The sequence below is a fragment of the Notamacropus eugenii genome, chromosome 6 (genome assembly GCF_028372415.1).
Source record: "Notamacropus eugenii isolate mMacEug1 chromosome 6, mMacEug1.pri_v2, whole genome shotgun sequence".
NCBI lineage: Eukaryota > Metazoa > Chordata > Mammalia > Diprotodontia > Macropodidae > Notamacropus > Notamacropus eugenii.
Window position 1 is genome coordinate 149,159,402 of NC_092877.1, and position 21,050 is coordinate 149,180,451.

Sequence of the window (21,050 nt, forward strand, 5' to 3'; positions counted from 1 at the left end):
TTGCAAGTCATGGCATCACCTCCCTGATGTCATGGTCCTCTTCGAGAAGAAAGAAAAAAAATAACAACAGTTCCAATCATATAAGGAAACGATGAGGTTCAGAGAAATTAGGTGACTTCCCCAAATGGCAGAGTCCTTAAGGACCAATTCCTAGTTTTGTGCTTAGAGAACGAGACTCGGCTGTCCCATCCCCAGACTCTTGCCTCAGCTCTGGAGAAAGGAAGCTTAAGTTATGCTAACCTTTATTACCATTTTTTCTTATCTGAACCCGAAACTTAAGAGCTCATTCCTTAATAACAACAACCAGGGACCATGCTGATGTGGATGGATGAGCTCTTCTCACCCCAAAATGTGAGCCATTAATGGCTCCCTCTGCAATAAAGGAACAAAAGCATTTTATCTTTGCTTGCCTAAAAGGCAGCCTGAGGAAGAAAAATTAAGATATTCATCAAAAACTGTTGAATTTACTAAGTGAGATTAGTAGTAGAGATTAGATACAGATTAGGCAGCGCAAAGACCTGTCTATATCAACTGGTTTTTCTCTGGTAACAACTATTTAAATCTCATAAAACACTCTTTGTCTTGACAGCACTATATAATGGATGATGGCTTTGGGATGGAAAAGGTTCCAAATAACCTTTTCTTGTATCTCTTCTTTTTTGGGAGGGGTGAATGTGGGTGTGGGCCTTAGAGGGAAGATTGTGTGCTGGTTTACCCTTCCTTCTTGAAGAGGACCGTCACATCAGGGAGAGGATGACATGACTTACAGTTGACTTGATTTGAGTGAGGGAGGGCTGTGCAAAGTCAACAGCCTCACTTTGTCCTCCAGAGCCATCTGGATCCAGTGACCAGATATTCATCAGGATGACTGGAGATGGCCCAACAGAGGGAGGAAAGAAATACAAAAGCAAAGCAAGCTATTGATCTGAGGTGGAAGTAGCCAAAGAAATCAATAACCAGTGATATGGGGCTCCTAGGGCCATAGATTTGGAGCTGAAAGGGACTATAAGAGCCAATTCTCATTTTAGAGACAGCTATGACATGAAAGGCAAGATTTGAATCCAGGTCCTCTGACTTGAAGTCCAGCACTCATTCTCCTGTACAATACTGAAGTGGAGCTGGGATAGAAATAGTATAGTTTTTTTTGTTTTTTTTTACAAAATAATGAAAGAATCAAGTTGTTGGAAGTTCTTGGGGAGCAAATAATGGCTGATTTTCCACAATTCAGCTGGCAGTATGGAAAGTATTGAATCTCAGAGTCCAAAGGGTAACAAGAAAAATGGGAAAATTAGGTGGTCTTGCAGAGTGCACCAAATGACATTGGCCAGGAAAGGAAGACTGAAGAGAATACAAAGGGACTTTATACATGGAGGCAGCCTAGATTCAAGTAATTCTTAGTTTGGGGGTTTTTTAATCCCTCCTCCCAAGATTGTTAGTTTAAAAGGGTGTCTACCTGCATCTTCTCTGAAGCAGCTTTGCCCCACACCAGAGACCCATTTTGGTTTACGCTAGGAGATTTCATTTCAGAGATGTAGGAATACCGCCATTACCAGCAGCACCGTGAGGATGACCTTTGGAGTCTGCCACCCTTCCTGAATTTACACTTAGGGCTGTGCTGGCCATTTAGACCCTCTGCCATAAGCACCTTGCTTAAGATTTCAGTCTTTGATGCTTTGATCAGAGGAGAAGCATGTCCAGAGCTGCTTCTGATCTCCACATTAGCGTTTGGTTTTTTTGTCCTTGTGGAAAGATGTTTGTCTTTTTATTTCTAATAATTCAGAGCTTACCTTGGAAGGGAGTAGGAAATCAGAAGTGAAATAAAAGATATCAGATGAGAAAAGATTACAACTGGATTTGATTGGATGGGGGGAGAGCAGGGAAAGGGGATTTTTTTTTTTCTTTTTTGGTTCTGATCTGATGGAAGCAGTATAGGACAGTGGAGAGCATGCTGAATTTGGAGTCAGGGAATCTAATTCTAGCTCTGTTCCTTACTGCCTGTATAACTGTGGGCAAGTGACCATACTTGCCTGTACCTAGACCTCAGGTCCCTGTTTAAAAAAATAAAGAGCTTGAACTAGATACCACCAAGTTCCCTGCAAGCTCTAAATCTGTGATCTTAGGAGCTGTGATTCAGCAGGTTTGGGAAACTCCCAGTGTGGAAAATCCCCTTCACTGATATAGATTGGTAGCTTTTATCTTATCTGTGTTATCTTGTATCTAAACTTTTTTTTCAATATTGTCTCCCCCCTTTAGGATGTAAACTCCAAGAAGACAGGGACTCTGTTTTTGTTTTTCTTCAGGATCAATGCTTCACTAAATGCTTGGCACATAGTAAGGACTTAATAAATGCTTGATAATTGACTGATTTATCTGTAATTTACAATCTTAAGAGAGTTGGCTGAGTACTAATGCTCCATCTATATCTCAGTTATTTGTAAGAAAGGACATATTTGTACAAAAATATTTATAGCAGATCTTTTTATGATGATTAAAAATTGGAAATTGAAGGTATGCCCATCAGTTGAGGGATGGCTAAACAAGCTTTGGTAAGATTGTAATGGAATATTATTGTGCTATAAGAAATGACAAGCAGGATAATTTCATTAAAAAAAAATCTGGAAAGGCTTACATGAACTGATGCAAAGTAAAGTGAACAGAACCAGGAGAGCGTTGTACACAGTAACAGAAATATTGTGTGATTAACAAATGTCAGCTTAGCTGTTTTCAGCAATAGAATGGTCCAAGACAATCTCAAAGGACTAATGACAGAGCCTACTATCTTCCTCTGGAGAAAAAACTGATATTGAATGAATACAGACTGAAGCATGCTATTTTTCAATTTCTTTCTTTCATTCTTTTTCTTTTATTCAAGGCTTCTTGTACAAAATGACTAATATGAAAATATTTTACATGATTGCACATGTGTAACCTATAATCTGATTGCTTACTCTCTCAGGGAAGGAAAAGAGAAGGAAAAGGGAAGGAAGGGACAAATAGATTTTCAAACTCAAAACTTAAAAAAAGGTTTAAAATTGTTTTAATATGTAATTGGGGGAAAAATAAAATACATTAAATTTTTTTTTAAAAAGAGAAAGTTGCCTGATTAAATGACTTGCCCAGATTTATACCACTAGTATATTTCAGAGGCAAGAGGAGTCCACGTCTTCTTGATTCTGAGGCTATCCTTTCTCCGTGAACTAATCGATAAAGTTTTGGGCTTGGAGTCAGGAAGAATGGGTTCAAATTTTACCTCGGACTAGCTGTGTGACCCTGAGCAAGTCACTTAAGCTCTATTTGCTTCACTTTTCTCATCTCTAAAATGGGGATAAATAGCATCTGCTTCCCAGGGTTCTTGTGAGGATTAAATAAATTAATATTTGTAAAGCACCTAGTACTTAGTGTAGTAGTACTTAGTACTTAGTGCCTGGTACGTAGTAAGTGCTATATAAACTGATGCAACCCAGGCTAGGAATTCTAAATGTGAAGTCCGTGGATTTGCTTTTAAAAACATTTTGATAACTGGATTTAAATATAATTGTTTGCCTGTGTAATTGTGTTATTTTACTTTATCTATTTTAAAGTATCACCTTGAGAAGGGGTCCCTACCAGACTGCTGCAGGGACCTGGGACACAGAAAAGATTCTGCCTAGCTGACCTGCTTGTTTTGCTTATTTTAATGACCAGATCTGTGGTGTCATCCCTGCATGAAACTTATAGAATCATAGAAGCTGGGAGGGACCTTAAAGGCCAGCAATATAATCCTCATTTTCTTTACAACCTTTTTTTAACCCATGTCTTTCTCTACATTTCTTAAACTGGAAAGCAACTTCGTAAAGTTTTGTCAAAAATTCAAGAAGAAAATTATGAAACCATCTCATGCTTCATCCGAATTTGACTTGTCCTATAGTTCTAGTAGTAAAGCCTCTTTCTTCTAGCAGTCAGGAAGCCCATCAATCTAAAAAACAACTCAGCTGCTTGACATGTTCATAAAAATATGCATTAGAAACATGACTTGGCGGGAAGGGGCAGCTATGTGATACAGTGGATGGAACACCAGCCCTGGAGTCAGAAGGACCTGAGTTCAAATGTGACCTCAGACACTTACTATCTGTGTGATCCTGGGCAAGTCGCTTAACCTCAGTTGCCTCCAAAAAAGAAAGAATGAAAGGAAAAGAGACAGACATACAGACAGAAGGAGACAGACAGAGTGCTCTGGCAATGTTATTGTACTGTGACCTTCCAGCTCCTAGGTACACGTTCAGCTGTTTACTTCTAGCCAACTATTAAAACTCCTTCATAATTTGACTTTTTCATAAATATGGAAATAGTTAATAGTCTAAATGCATCAAATGAAAGGTTCAGCAGTTTAACCTTTTTTTAGCTTGCCTTTCCCATCCCCATTCAAGGTGACTTGATGATACTGGGACTGGAGCAGGCAGAGAAATAGGAGTTTTTTCGAGGATAAAGTTTTACTGGCAAGAAGTGTCCACATTCTCAGGCAGGAGACATGCTGTCCACTCCCTAGTCCTGCTTTGGCCACCTCCATACCTTTCTTTGCCTTATATTCCTAACAGAAGTCTGTGGTCCCTTATAGACCTGGTATTGCAATGACTCCATTTTATAGCTAAGGAACCGAGTCTACAAGAACCCAGGTTGCTTGCCCACGGTTACACAACTAGTATATGACTGTGGTAAGATTTGAATCCAGGGCTTCCTCCCTTAAAGTTCAGTCCTTTATCCACTATGCTAACTCTACCTCTTAACTCCCAGGGGCGTGCCTTCCTTTCCTGGTGCAGATTAGCACCGGCTCTGCCACTTATAGTCCAGGAACATGGAGAGTTTCAATGACTTGGTGTCATGGGCAGACCTTGAACCCAGGCCATCTCTGAAGAGACACTGCTCTCTGGATGATCAGTATTAAAAACAAAACCCCACATATTAAACACGTTTCTCATGGGGCACTCAGTTTCGAGATTCAGGAATTCATTTCATTCATTGTCTCATCATCCTTCTGGTTTTCTGCAGAGGGTTAGCATTCTATGTAGGTTGTTAAGATTGTATCTAAGATGTTTCTTTTTTTTTTAACTTTTTTTTTTTTGTATTTTTAAAAAATTATTTATTTTTTTTAGTTTACCACATTCATTTCCACAAATTTTTGAGTATTATATTTTCTCCCCCTTCCTACTTAACCCCCGCCCCAAGACAGCATGCAATCTGATACAGGCTCTACATATACATTCATACTAAACATATTTTCACATTAATGTGTTTATTTATCTCTCAGATATTCAGAAGCCTAGAGATTAGTAAAGGATAGGTGCAGCTTCATGCATCAGTACAGCTGTCTGTAATGGATGAAAAGAAGTGGCCTTGTTTCAGTGCCTTGTCAGAAATTTCATAGGCAGAGGTAGAAATAATATTAGCTTCAGGAAAATCAGCAGTTGACTCTAATCCTGCAGCATTTATTAAGCAAGGATCTACCAAGTTATACAAAGTCAGAAAGAAAACAAAATCCCCTTCCTGGGGAGTTCACAATTGAGGGGACGAGGAAAGACACTGGGCTGAGCTGGAAGGAGCCAGTGATCATCATACTAAGTAGGGGTGAGAAGGGGGCTGGAATCCAGGGAAGGAGGAGAGCGTAAGAAGAGGCATGGAACCCTCTTTGGGGGAAGAGGAGAGAAGGAGTTTGTTTGCAACGTGGAATACACGAGGGGGAATGATTTTGGTTAAGCCTGTAGAAGTAGATTCGACAAGCCAGATTGTGAAGGGCTTTAAATACTAAGCTGAGGAGGCAAAGAAGGTTCTGAAATGAAAAATAATTAATTACAAGCTGAAATAAGGTTAGGTGTGCCAGAAAGTACAAAGGATGTAGTTAATCCTTCTTGGAATAGGGAGAGGGAGAGGGAAAGCTAGGTGGTAGTGCAAATGGCATGCTGGATTTGAAATCAGACCTTGGATACTTACTGGGTGACTCTGGGTAAGTCACTTAACCTTTCTCATCCTTAGTTTCATCATCTGTAAAATGGGAATAATAATAACTTTCCTCAATTATTGTTATTGTTAAGCTCAAATGAGACAATATATATAAAATGCTTTGCAAACCTTAAAACACTTTCAAAATGCTGTCAGCATCATTGTCATCCTTATGATAAGGTTAAAGTAAGAGACCATTCAGGGAATTAGGTGGCACAGTGGATAGTATGCTAGGTCAGGGGTCAGGAAGAGTCATTTTCTTGAGTTCAAATCTGGCCTCAGACACTTAAATAGCTTCATAGCCCTGAGCAAGTCCCTTAACCCCACTTGCCTCAGTTTACTTATCTGCAAAATGAGCCGCTAGAGAAGGAACTGGTAAACTACTCTAGTACCTCTGCCAAGAAAACCCCAAATGGGGCCATGAAGAGTCAGCCATGACTGAAATGACTGAAAATGACTGAAATGAACAACAAATGAAGCTGTTCAAGGTATGCCAGAGGCTTGACTAATAATGATGATGATGGTGTGGATGGTAATCAGTCATGCAGAGCTGCCCATAGAAATGAAGGTGGTTATGATGACAATTCAGGAGATGATATAGACAGGTTACCCTTAAGGAGCCTGAATTTGCTGATCAGTGTAAATTGTGAAAGGTAGAAACTCCTCAGCCCTCAACAGTTTAACACAGAGTATGTCATGACCGGGTGGCCATATTTATATGTCAGATATTTGCATAAACTAACAATTGACAAATCCCATCCTACAAATATAGACCTCAAAAATACCCTTGGAAATTCATGAAGCAATATGTACTGGAACTGAATTTTTATCGTAGATAGAACTGCTGCCCATAATCACCTGAATATAACACTGTTGCAGAAAACTTTAAGAACATCGTGGGTGTTTTAATATTATCTTCAATTCCAAAGCTACTTCCTTGATCCTCTCCTTAGAGAACCATCCCTTGTCACTGGGCTGGAGAAGAGGAGGAAGAACAGTGGAAAGAAAGAGGAGAGAGAGAAAAAAGAGCGAGGAGGGAGAAAAGTGAAGGAAGAGAGAAAAGAAAAGGCAGGAGAGAAGAGAGGAAAGATAAAAAAAAAAGAGAGAGAAGAAGGGAGAGCAGCCAATCTGAGAACACCATGGCCTCCGAAAATGAATTATGTAGGAACAGAAAACGCCAGCAGGTGATGAAAGCTGGGTCTGGAGTCAGGATGACCTAAGTTCAAATCCAGTCTCAGGTGCTCACTACTTGTGTGACTGTGGACAAATCACCTAACCTTCCTCAACTGTGAAATGGAGAAAATAATAGCAGACTTGTGGTGAAGATCAAATAAGAAAATATTTGTAAAGCACTTAGCACGATGCCTGGCACATAGTAGGTGCTTAATAGATGCTTGATTTCTTTCTCTTTCCTTGTATGCACAGGCTGTCCTCTGTACTGGGAATTCTTTAGGGGCATGGGATCATAAATGGAGAGCTGATAGGGCTGTCCTTTACTTTGATCTTTAGGTATCCTTCTCTTTCTTTAAAATGCATCTCAAGGGCCACTTCTTTCAAGAACACTGTCCTGACTCTCCCAATGATTACTGTTCTTCAGATTCCCCTCTGGCCAATTACCTTACTGTCTATTTTGTGTATATTTGGTATTTACGTACTTGTATATGTGTTGTATTCACCTAGCAAAATATGAGTTCTTTGAGAGTGCGGACCATTTTGTTTTTGTCTTTGTATCTCAGTTACTTAACATAATGCCTGGCATATGACAGGAGCTTACTGACTTCTAATGAATTCTCTACTGTGCAGAGTATATATACTTCTGGATTCATGGCCCTGTTCCAACCAAAGACATTTTGCCTTCATTTTCAAAGATACCAATAGGGTGTCCATTAAGAAAGGGAAATCCTGAACAGATTTCTTCTGCCATTCACATCATGGTAAAAAAACCAGAAAGGCAACGTTAAATTGGTGAGATGATAATTGCATCAGAAAGTCAATGAATTTATAGCTAGTGCAAGAAAGTGTGTGTAACTGGTAATGGGTGATGAGGATAATGACATCCCTACTGCTACCTCATGTTAGGCACAACTGTTTAATCAATAGCTTCTTAAAAATGGGATTTTGCTGTGCAAAGATTGATTTTCTAAGGACCACAAAGACCATAGCTCCCCATAGTATGGTTGTATATTAGCTGTTCCTAAGACTTGTTGTGAGAGACATAAAAAACCTGAACTCAGGCTGTTTTCTTTGGAAAACGAAAATTGGCCATTTGTCTCAGCAATTTTTATTCATTTCTCCTCATTAGGAATTTCATGTGTGCATTGTTAAATTCATTCATTCACTTACAAATGGAATAGTAGAGAGATATGACATTGGGCATTTGGAACTGCGTTCAAATCCTAGCTCACCTTTTTACCGTTTCTGGGATGTAGATGCTAAGCCACTTCTACTCTCTGGGTCTCACTTCTCCTTGTCTGAAAGAGTGGGCTTCTTTTACAAGATGATTCCTAGTCTTTTCAAACTCTAGGTCTTATAAAATATTTGTTGAGCACCTCCTATATGAAAGAAACCATATTGGCTGTTGTGGATGTGAACAATTTTTAAAGAAATGTTCTCTGCTCTGTATAGAATTATTTTAAAAAAGTAGAAACATGTCTCCCAAATAACGAACATTTGCCTTTCTCAAAAATTAAGTGAAGAGCTTTATCTTTACCAGCTTGAATTTTAATGATATTGTTATGTGTTTTTTATGTGTGTTTATACTCTTGTGCACCTGTGTCAGTATGTGTTCATGTATATATAAAAGTATATAATTACTGTAGAAAACCAATCGAGGGAAGAGATTATAGCTGCATTCTGTTTGTTAATAGAAAGCTGTAGCTTTTTCCTGGAAATGACTTTAGTTTCAGGTGTACCAGAAACATCTGAGAGCCAGATGAGTTGTTGTTTTTGGTTGTTTTTTTTTTTTTTAAGATAAAACAGATGCTCCATTGATCTTCTTGATATGGTTATTTATGTGGCTGGCTTTCTACAGGAGGGGAAAAAAGTTTGATTAATTACCATTAAGTACAATGCCTCCCCTGGGTAATGAATTCAGCGTGTTTGTCTGTTTTCTTCTTTCTTTGAAATAAATTAGTTGCTGGTTTAAATAGATATGGATGAAAGAGGCCACAAGAACATTCAGCTGTTTACAAACATGTGGGATAGGAATGCTATTAAGGATGGAGTCTATACTGGGAGGGTGTTGTGCTTTATGTAGGATGTGGATCCAGTATCTTTAGAATACATATCTTTCAAGAGTTTTTCAAGGAATTTGTATTAAGCCAACCACAATTCTCTTGATAGATGCTCCCAACACCTGATGATGTTCATATATGTGCAAAAATGTATTTGGAATTAGGGGCTTTTGGCTTTGGTCACATCACATGGGACCTTCTCAGGGATCAGACTGATGTCTATGGTCTCATTCAGGCTAGAGAACCTCTTAATGTTTTAGTCAGGATTCCCCAAAAGAGTATGTTCTGCCACTTTATATGCTTTGGCACACACCAGATGACAGAATCTCAGAGACAAAAGGCACCTGAGAGGCCATCTAATATGCCTCATAAATGACTAGTTATCCTTTCTACTACTTACTCAAAAAGTGATTTTTCCAACCTCTGCTGGATAGTTTTCCAATGGAAGATGGTGTTCACTGGCTATAATTGTTAATTTCTAAGACATGCTTGGAAGAGTTCCCCAGGTCCAATGATGTAAATTGATATCCTTTGGTATTATCATATTGAGAAAGAATGAGCATTGGGCTTTCAGTGATCATCGTAAATAATGTAAAGATTGTGGGTTTCAATCCCACTCTAGTTGATGATACTTTAAGAAGGAATATGGTGTAGGGGAAGGAACACTGGATGCGATGTTAAAGGCCTTAGTTGGAATCCTGGCTCTGTTACTGCCTTGCCATCTTAGGTAAGTTTCATCTGTCTTTAGCTATAAAAATCAGGGGATTTGAACTAGATGATCTTTCATGGCCCTTCTAGTTATGAATCTGTGCACCTATGACCTGAGTCTAGGGATGGAAGGAGAAAGAAGGAGGATAATTAATGGTTACTTGGTTCTTAGAAAATTGTTTGAACTCCCCCTAGTGGGTTTTTTGTGGGAGGATAGAGATGAAAGAGAGAATGGGCAGTTGTGGATTGGTTTTAGTCTTCACTTTTGCAAGGAGCACTCACATTAATAAGATCATGGATCCCCTGGGACATCATTTAGGAAGTTCAGTCATTGGGCTCAGAAATTCTATAGCTCTAATGGCAGGAAGAATAACCCTTGCTGCATTGAGAATTCCATAATTCCAGCCATCCTCAGTGTGCCCTAAAGACAGTCCCACTGTCGGTTGTTTTAACATGCCCTCTGTAGAATAACGTCAAAATCATTTGTTGTTTGCTTAGGAAGAAGGCTTAATTTTTTTCTTGTTAGATTACTGGCACAGAAAAAGTTGTGGTATCTGAAAATGTGCAACAGTTTTCTGAACATACGAACTTTTGGTCAAACCAATTTGATTTGTCTAGGACTGGATAGTGAAAATTTTTGCAGTCAGTCTTGAAAAGGCATTCCTGACAAAGCAGAGCAGATTAAGCTGTACGTGGGGAATTGAAAATCTGCCAGGTTTTGGTTAGCTCCTGTTGTTGGAATGTTTGTCTTAAAATTTGCCATATGCTTTTCTTATGAGGCTGGAGACTAACTAGATCTTAAATTCTGCCATACTCATTCATTAATGTTATATTTTTGAACTAATGCAAATGGTATCTATCTGTAGAGATGGGAAAAATGGGGAAAAGTTGGATGGGTTGGGGAAAGGAATTTAATCAACCGGTGTGTACTGAGTTATGTTTTTTGGGGGAGGGTGACAATCGTAGTGATAGCTACATTTTCCCTTTGGCTGTAAATCTCTAAGCCCATCCTTTTTCTTCCAACCTCTGCCATATGTGGCAGCTCAAAAAAGCATAATGACAGTTTAAAAAATATTATTACATTTTCCATAGTAGCAGAGGTAAAAGGGTTGTAATTATTTTTCAGATTTATTCAAACAGGGGTAGATTTTCATGCTTGCTGGAACGATGACAAATAATCCCTTCCCTACAAAATAGAAATCTAGTCAAATATTCCATTAGTGTTGAGTCAGCACGAGACTTATGTGGTCAGTTGAAGTGAAGTGCTTGATTTAAGAGGACAGCACCTCTGGAATTGGATATCTTGATTCACTCTTATCTTATTGTTATCATTTTTATTGGTGGGATGCTTGATGGGGAGGAAGAGAAATAGGCTGAGCAGGGGAGCCAAGTGAAGTTCAAAATCTGTGTTTGTGTATACATATATTTGTGTGTATTCATATATATGTGTATGTATGTGTATTCATAGATATACACACATATGCATACATATGCAAATACATACGTACACATATATACACATGTGTGTATATATACATATACACACATACTTTCTGCAACACCAGTGCAATTAAATGGCCTTGTAGGTCTTCTTCCATTTAGTTGTCTGATGTCTCATCAGTAAATATGCCTCTATTTTCAGGCAGAGATAAAAATCCATTGGCTTATCTATATTTTTCTATGACTGCCCGTTTAATCAAGTGGGATTGCAAATAGTCATAGGTCTACTACATATTTCTCCAGGAAAATAAGATAAAGAATGTAGTTGACAAGAGGATGAGTAGGGAACCTGGGTCCATTTTTTTAAAAAAAATTAAACCATAAAAATCTTTAACAGAAATTCTTTCCTTCATCCCAGGGAAGACTCTAAACTTTTTCTGCCTTTTTGAGAACCATAGTTTTCCCTCTAGGAGAAAGAGACAATTAGAAGAGTGGAGCGGCATCTCAGGTCTCAAGAAGAGGAGTAGTAACTGATTCTTTCCTTACCGTAAGAATCCTGTTATATATTATTTAAGGTGTACAGGTCAATGTTGCTGCATGCCAGAGGAAAGGCTATACCTAGCATGAAGTTTTTCCTGAGACCTTTTTCCTTAGCCTAGAAGACAGAGAATATAGGATGAATGAGAACTCAGAGATCCCATTTCTAGGTGGACGGATATATGTAGGTTAGTCATTTTTCAGTCATGTCTGACTCTTTGTGGTCCTCATTTGAGTTGGGTTTTTTTTCATCAGAAACATTGGAGTAGGTGCCATTTCCTTTTCCAGCTCATTTTATAGATGAAGAAACTGAGGCAGACAGAGTTAAAGGTCACACACCTGGTGTCTGAGGCTGGATTTGAACTCAGCAAGATGAATCTTTCTGACTCCAGGCCCATCACTCTGTCCACTGTACTGCCTAGCTGCCTGGAAGCAGTCCCAGTGGGAAGATTGGCCAGCATCCTTGAAAAGGCCTGGAAGAGGTAGTCATAGGCAAAAGCTGGTCATATTAGGATTTGGGATAGAGTTGAGAAGGTTGTCGTGGGATTATGTTTGCGGTGTCGGGCTGGAACTGCCTCCTCTGATACAAATTGCTAACTTCTCTGTAACTTACAGTCTTGGAGAGTTACCTGGCAGCAGTGAGATTTTAAAATATTCAGCCGACCTGTGAGTTCCTTGGGTATAATTTACATCATCTTAGAGAATTGCCTCAGACTCAGACATTTAAAGTGATAGGGTTGTCGTTCTATAGCTACTGTGTATCAAAGGTAAGACTTGAACCCAGGCCTTCCTGCCTCCAAAACTAGCCCTCTCCAGCGTATCTTAAACAGTGAGATTGAGACCCACAGTTTAAAAAAAGCTGCAGGGGTCCTGAGTGAAAAAAGTTTAAGTCCTGCTAAGCCACTTTGCCTCTCTAACGTGGATTAGGGATATTATATAATAAGATTGTATGACTTTGTTTCTTTGTAGCTCTAAGAAGTGAATATAGTTTATTCATCTCCACTAGAGGCAGAGTGGTATAGTAGACAGGAGCTAGTTTTGGAAAGCTAGAGCTCTGCATTGTTAAAGGAAGGTCCTTAGTGGGAGCTCCTTCCACCAATGAGATCACCAATGAGCCCTTGTCTCCTCTAATCCTCCTAACATTTCAGTGAGACTCAGAGTTTGCCAGGGAGTGGAGGGACCTGACTCAATTAGGCTGGTACTCAGTATTGCTTCCTCTTCTCTTTGCTCTGGGGTCTAGGGTGCAGCCCAGGTTCCATCCGAGTAGTGGAGGGCTTGCCATAACCCGCCTGTGCCCCTTCCCTGGCACTTTTGGACAAGCTGGAAGTTGTCTTGTTGCTGACACAGGAAGGTTATTCAGGCTTAGGACCAGCCCTTATGTTTCTGGTCTGACCAGACGTCTCAGAGCGACACTGACTGAATCCTCAAGTCAGGGAGGGCTGGTTTTCTCTGTTGTTGGATGAGGTCAAGCCCCAAGACAGACACAGAGGAAAGGAACCCTCTGTCATTCATTGAGCAGACTTCAAAAGTGCCTGCTGTGTACAGTTCATTGTGAAAGGTCTGACCTGTCTCCTTAACCTTCCTAATCAGCTCTGTCTTTGCCACTGACCTCAACTGCCTTTCTTCTGCTGTTTTTATATTTTTTGGCTTTTCACTCAGAAGACTTAAGATTAAATGAAATTAAACAAACAGCAAACAAAACAAATGCTGAAAAACCTTGACCCAAAATTGTCAGCTGACCTTCATGCTGCCCGCTGACATGTCCTCCTTCACTCTTCTCCTCACTTCCCTCCTTCCTTCTCTCTTTTTCATTCCTTTTCTTTCTCCTCTCCATCTCTCCTTCCTTCTTTCTTCTTCCCATTTCCTTCTCCTCCCCCCTCTCCTTTTCACTCATTCCTTCTCTTCCCTCCTCTTTTTCCTTCTCTCTTTCATTCCTTCTCTGTCTGCTTCCTTCTCCCTTTCATTTTTTCTCTCCCTCTCCTTCCCCTTTATCTCTTTCCTTTCTCTCTTTTATTTCCTTCTCTCTATCCCTCTTTCCTTCATGTCCTTTAACCTTCCTTTCTTCTTCCCCTCTCTCCTTTTTTGCCTTTCTCCTTCATTCCTACTTTGGTTTTCCTATATCCTCTTCCCTTCTCCCTTTTTCCTTCCCTCCCTCTTTTGCGCACTCATTCCCTACCTTATTTCCTTCTCTCTCCCCAGGATGCGTCAGTAAAATTCCTCCGTGTGAACAAGGAGAGCAAATTCTTTTGGAATTATACTTGCCCTTAGCATGGTGCTACTCATGAAGGAGCAGGCAATCATCGTTACGTGATGATAACCGATTAGGCTCCCAGGGAGGGGGACTGACTCTTTCATGAACAGCATCATCTTGGTCGATGATTGGCTCCCTGGGGCACCATGCCAACCAAATGAACAGATGTGACCTGTGCCCTCTCACAATGTACACTCTCTCACAGAAAAGGTGCCACTTAGGAGGTTATTCCTGTGCAAACTTGACCTCCAGAGTCATTTTAAGCATGCAGATGAGTCATCTGTACCAGAAGGGTAAGCAGCAAGATAGGGTAAGCAGCTCTCAGGTGAGGTGACTGGCGAATTCCTCACTTCTTTTTTCACTCGAACTTTTTAAAGTATGTAGTTCAGATTACTTTGTCTCCTTAATTTTTAAGTTGGTACAAGTACATTCAAGGAAGTATTTGTTTTTTATTTTAAAATAATCTCTTTCTTGGCCATATTTGTAAGGGTCACCTAGAAAAAGAGGATGAATGTAATTTGCCTTGTTCTCTTGGACAGAAAGTTTTTTGATCCCAGGGTAGATAGTTCATATCTTTTCATTCACCTAAAAAGTATCTAGAAAAATTGGGCTTATCCTAGATAAAATCTGACAACAGTTTTTCCTCAGTGCAACCTCTCTCTCCCTTTGACACTCTTCTATTTTTTCAGTGCTCCTTTCCTTACCAGATAGCAGGTGCTTCTGTGCTGTTCTGCATCCTATCATGAAGAAACCCAAAGGAATTAGATAAACTCAAGCAAACTGTGGCATTGGTGACATGATGGTGTCATAGAAAGAGCACAGGTTTTAGGTTCAAATCTTGGTTCTGTTACTTTTTCTTTTTCTTTTCTTTTTTTTTTTTGAGTCAAACATGACTTGCCCAGAGTCACATAGGTAAGTAAGTGTCTGAGGTTGAATGTGAACTCAGGTCTTCCTGACTCTAGGGCTCATGCTCTATCTACAGTGCCACCTAACTGCCCCAGTTCTGTGGCTTGCTTTACATTCCTGTGTGACTTTGAGTGATCTTAACCTGTCTGGGCCTCAGTTTCCCCATCTCTAAGTGAGGATGTCAGCAAAGAGAGATTGTCTCTAGTATTCAGTTAGGTAATTGGGGAAGTGAGTTCAAATCATGACTTCTGCCTTGCTGTGTGACCTTCCTTCCTGGGTTTCAGTTTCCTCATCTATGAAATGAAGGGGTTGAATGAGAAAACCTCTGATGTCTGTTTTAGTTTTAAACCTGTGATCTGTGATCCTATGGACTAGAATTCCTCTGAGTACTCTTTCAGCCCTGAAGCTATGAACTAATGATCTTAAGTCTGTGAACCTATGAACTACTGCAGATCTTATTTTCATGGACTTGTGCATAGTAGGTACTTAATAAGTGCATATCAAATTGAATTTTGGGACCTCTATCCTACATAATTAAACTTGACTGAATGTTATTTTAACTTCTTAGCAAAATGAAAACTGGTGATTGTAAATGAAAAGAAAAACTGCCTTGTGGCTAGTAGAATTAATCTGTTTCATCTGTGAGAAGAAAATTTAGTTTGCTTCTAAATAACCTTTCCAGATTGGTTCTATCATCCTCACAATTTATTTTCATAATGGTTAAGGATTTTAAAACTTTCCAAAGCCCTTAAAACAATCCATGTATCTTGTCTGCTTGGGGTAGGGGCAGGATCAGTTTTGTCCATGAAATGTATTTGTACAACCAGATTAAATGACTGGAAATGAGATTCAGCGTTTGATCAAGTATCTAAAAGCATTCACTCAATTAGAGCCCCAGAAAAATTATAACTCATTCCTTTGTATGCTGTCAGATATAAGAGGTGTTTGGTCTTAAGCAATTTTGTATGGTAATCAGTAAGACATTTTAATTGTGTAAATGATACCTAAGGCTCAGGTTTGTGTTTTGTGTTAGTGTATGAATAAAATTACACCTTTGTGAAGGGTTTGTAAAGGTCAAGCAGCTTTATCAGATGATTTATGCATTTATAGGAGTGATTTCCATCTTCTTCTCTTTGAGTTGCTATCCACTCCTTCTATAAGTATTTGGGCTCGTTTTTGTTTTTGCTTTTTGTATAGGTATCATAAAAACTTTATTTTGAGTTGTTGTGTTTGTCCTTCGTTCTCGAAGAAGACCACGACATCAAGACAATGATGTGACTTGCCGCTGACTTTGATTTGAGGGAGGGAGGGCTGTGCAAGGTCACCAACCTCACTTTCTTCTCCTGAGCCATCTGGGTCCAGTGGCCTGATATTCATCAGGACAACTGGAGATGGTCCAGGATGCAATGTGAGACCCTGGTCCTTTCAGGCTAAGGTCTTATCACATTCTCACTTTGAGTGAGATACACCCATTCAATGAATAGGATTCTTTAAGTTACTCAGTAGATGGCCCCTTTAATTAAAAAAAAATCAAACTGGGAGGAGAACCCAGTGCAACCTCTCCCTCCCTGTGACACTCTTCTATTTTTTCAGTGCTCCTTTCCTTACCAGATAGCAGGTGCTTCTGTGCTATTCTGCATCCTACCTATCGTGAAGAAACCCAAAGGAATTAGATAAACTCAAGCAAACTGTGGCATTGGTGACATGATGGTGTCACCATCATGCTGACCTCCTCACTTAGAGATGGGGAAACTGAGGCCCAGAGAGGTTAAGATCACGCAAAGTCACACAGGAATGTAAAGCGAGTCACAGAACTGGGGCAGTTAGGTGGCACTGTCTCAGACACTTACTTACCAGGAACCTCAGGGTTCCTGGGTAAAAGAGAAACAATTACTATTTAGTTAACAAGGTGGAATTTGCCAAGCACAGAATTATCATCACATCCTTGGAACTTTGGTTCTCCCATGCTTTTCCGTTGCTTTTAATTCTTTGGAGGTACATGCTAAGCATGAGCAGGCTGTAGCATATAACCAATGAGCAGTTCCAAAAAGGAGGGGAAAGGCATCATGTAGGGATTTTATGAGAAGAGAAGATGATGGCTTAGTCACATGGTGTGGAAAAGATGGACAGCCAGGGTGCTGTCTGGGGACCCTCAGGCTGTCAGAAAAAAAAACAAAAAAACCAAGTAATGAGCTTACAGGAAGAGCTGAACAGGAACCACCCAGAATGGGCAGGCAAGGCTGAGTTGTGAACCCGATCACCGGAAGTAAATTCTGAATCAAAGAGATCAGATTCAGCTCAACGTCCTTCACTTATGTCAAAGATCTGCATCTATGGAGCTCATCCTCTGCTGAGGTTACAGATCATGATACTTCCATACCTTAGTGAAGCTGGTTTCAAGAGTGACTCGTTAATAACCAGCTGGCATTTTTATAGCATTTTAAGGATTGTAAAGCGCTTTACCTATATCTCATTTGATCCTCAAAAACCTATGAGAGGTAGATATTGTTGCTTTCCATATTTTACAGATGAGGAAACTGAAGCTGAGGGAGGTTAAGTGACTTACCTAGGGTCACACAGTAGGTGTCTGAGACAAGATGTGAACTCGTATCTTATTGACTTCAAGTCTAGTTATTGTTGTGGTCCTTTCCCCCCACCAAAAAAAAAAAAGTTGATCACCTGTTGGCCATGCTTCTGTGGTGAGTGTTTCCCCACTCCTCTGTGCTGGTGTGGCAGCTAAGACAGCAGACCCTTATCAGTGGGCATGTTTTTAAAGACTTTCCTATTTTGTAAGATTTGCCAGACCCCGTGCTTGGGTGGTATATGATAGAAACATGGGTTGGAAGGGGCCTCAGCAGCTATCCAGATCAATTCCTCCATACATAAAAGGAATCCTGCTGTGACATACTTGATGTGGACATCTAAGGGGGGCGAATCAATCATCTCTCCAGGCAGTCCATTCTACTTTTAGACAGATCTAATTGTTATGAAGTTTTTTCCTGCCATCAAATCTAAATGGATTTCTGCTCCATGTTCACTTGTTACTCCTAGTTCTGCTCTCTGGGGCCAAAGAGAGCATTTTATATAATTATATATAAAATTATATTTATATATGTGTGTATAAATTATAGTTTATATAATCCCCCTTCCCTGTGAAAATTCTTAATATTTATTTTTTAAAGATTATTTATTTTTAGTTTTCAACCTTTACTTCCATAACATTTTGAGTTCCAGATTTTCTCCCCATCTTTCCCCCCCCCCATCAAAAGACAGTGTGTAATTTGGTATAGGCTTTACATATATGTTCATATTGAACCTATTTTCATATTAGTCATATTACAAAGAAGAATTAGAACTAATGGGAGAAACCACTGTAAAAAAAGAAACAAACAAACAAAAAAGAGAGAGCAAATAATATGCCTCTCTCTGCATTCAGACCCCATTGTTCTTTCTCTGGATGTGGAGAGTATTTTCCATCATGAGTCCTTTGGAATTGTCTTGGATCCTTGCACTGCTAAGAAGAAATAAGTCTGTCAAAGTTAGTCCTCTCACCCTGTGGCTGTTACTGTGTGCAGTGTTCTCCTGGTTCTGCTCACTTCGTTAAGTATCAGTCTTTCCAGGCTTTTCTGAAGTCTACCAGCACTGATTTCTTATAGCACAGCAGTATATAACATACCTTGTTCAGCCATTCCCCAATTGATGAACATTCCCTCAATTTCCAGTTCTTTGCCACCACGAAAAGAGCTGCTATAAATATTTTTATACATGTGGGACCCTTTCTCATTTGTATGATCTCTTTGGGATACAGCCCTAAAAGTGGTATTGCAGGGTCAAAAGGTATATACATTTTTATAGCCCTTTGGGCATCGTTCCAAATTGCTCTCCAAAATCAAAACTCTTAATATTTCAAGAGTGGTGTTAAGTACACCCTATCCCCACCAAGTCTTCTCTTCTCCAGAATAACTATCCTCAGTTCTTTCAACTAGTCCTCAGAAGACCCTGACTCAAGGACTTTTACCATCCTTGTTTCTCTCCCTTGGATACTCTCCAGTTGGTCAATGTCCTTCTTAAGTCATTGCCTAGAAGTGGTCACAGTACTCCAAGTGAGCTCTGACTAGGGCAGAGGACAGTGGGACTGTAAGACTCTTGGGTAGGCAGACTCTCCTTCATGCCAGGATGATGCATTACAGTATGATTCATAGGGTAACCTCTGCTGCAGAGGGGGCAACTCCCATGGGCCAGTCATGTTCACATGCCAAACGTACATTTACTTAAAAGACTATTTTACAGAGAACTCACACAAGGCAAGCACTCACACAGAGGTCAGAAGAAGCCATACAAGGACACTCTCAAGGTGTCTCTGAAGAACTTTGGTACTGATTGGGAGACATAGGAGATGCTGGCACAGAACTGTCTACCTTGGTGTGTCCACATCAAAGAAGGCGCTGTACTGTATGAGCAGGAGCTTGAAAGAAGCATGGGATGGGCAAATTTAGAGACAACTGCACTCCAAATGTTCATAGGGATGATTTCTGCCTGACCTGTGGTAAAGGCTTCCTGACTTGTATTGGTCTGATCAGCCACAGTCGGACACACTGTACTTTGCCCCAACATAGTGGTGTCGTTTTGGTCCTCTTTGACCATTAAGGGACAACCAAGAGCGTTGTTAAATGTTTACTATATTCCAGGTCTTGTGCTGAGGGTGGAGATGCAAATATAAGCTAATAGCACAATTTCTAACTTTCAGGAGCTTACATTCTAACAGGGGAACGCTATACATAAAGGGAAGCTGGAATGATAGATAACAGATTTAGAACTGTAAAGGACCTTAGACATAATTTAGTTCAAATCTCTTTGTTTTTAAGATATAGAAAATAATGCTGAGAGAGGCATAGGGGCTTGTCCAATGTGACGCACAGAGGAAGGGGAAGAACCAGGTTTCAAACTCAGGTCCCCTGACTCCAAATCCAAAGCTCTTTGGACCTTAATCAAGGATCATACGACTTACTTTCCATGAAGTATGTGAGGAGTGTTTTCTAGTAAACTGGTCATTTTCTTTCTGGTGTCCTACCCCCAATTATTCTTTAAAAATCCTCTGCCTCTTTAAAGTGAATGTCTCAGAGAAGTCTCTTGGGTGGCTCACCATGAAGTCACATCATTGAATGCACTTTATAGATTTCTAGCCCTAAGACCAGAGTCTTGCAGAAGGCATCTGTTTTTACTTTTTTTTTTTTCTTATTCCTTGGAATGTCAAAGAGGAGAATATAGCAGTATAAGGCAAAAAGCCACTGCCCCCACCTTCTGTCCCCTAAGCCAGCTTCCTAAGTCAGCTTTATTGGTGTAGATCTGCAGTATTTTAAAGCAACTTGAGATCATCCATGAGGTCATAGAGTTTGGTTTTGTTGCAGGGTAAGACCTGAAAAGTCTGAACTGACTTGAACCTAGGTGTGCCCTGGAATGCCCTTGGTATGATAGAGAGGCAGTTTGGGTTAGTAGTTAGTGCATAGTGGATACTGTTGGACTTGGAGTCAGGAGGACCTGAGTTTGAATCCCACCACAGTGTAAGACTATGGGTAAGTCATTTAATTTTTCTCAGCCTCAGTTTTTTCATCTGTAAATGGAGATAATTATTAGTACCTAGCTCCCAGAATTTAGGAGGATCAAATGAGATAATATGGGTAAAATGCTCTGTAAATCTTAAAGTTCCATAAAATGTTAGATATTATTATCATTATCATCAGGTATCATTTTAAAAGTATCTCTGCTCTTTGTTATAGTCCTGTAGATTGTTGATCTGCAGTTGCCCTAACTGTTCTTCCTATGGTTACTCTGGAGTGAGCATCTTAGGTCAGTGTAGTCAGCAATGACAACATATCATAGGACTGAGATAAAACAGTGGATTTCTGATTGTGATTGGCTTTTGACCTAAGAACAAGAGATTATTAAGCACCTATGATGTAACAGGCACTGTTCTAGGTGATAGGGATACAAAGAAAAAAGTG

General features: G+C 39.9%; 1 protein-coding gene across 10 annotated transcripts in view; it reads left to right on the forward strand.

The window, feature by feature from the left end:
* Positions 1-21,050, forward strand: part of FHIP1A (FHF complex subunit HOOK interacting protein 1A) — a 368,975-nt gene that overhangs the window by 100,508 nt on the left and 247,417 nt on the right. The window contains exon 2 of one of the 10 annotated variants that reach the window (XM_072621245.1): positions 2,254-2,331. The exons of the other annotated variants lie outside the window; for them this stretch is intronic. The gene's annotated coding sequence lies outside the window, so the exon portion shown is untranslated. The remainder of the gene's footprint in view (positions 1-2,253; positions 2,332-21,050) is intronic. 10 annotated transcript variants of the gene reach the window in all.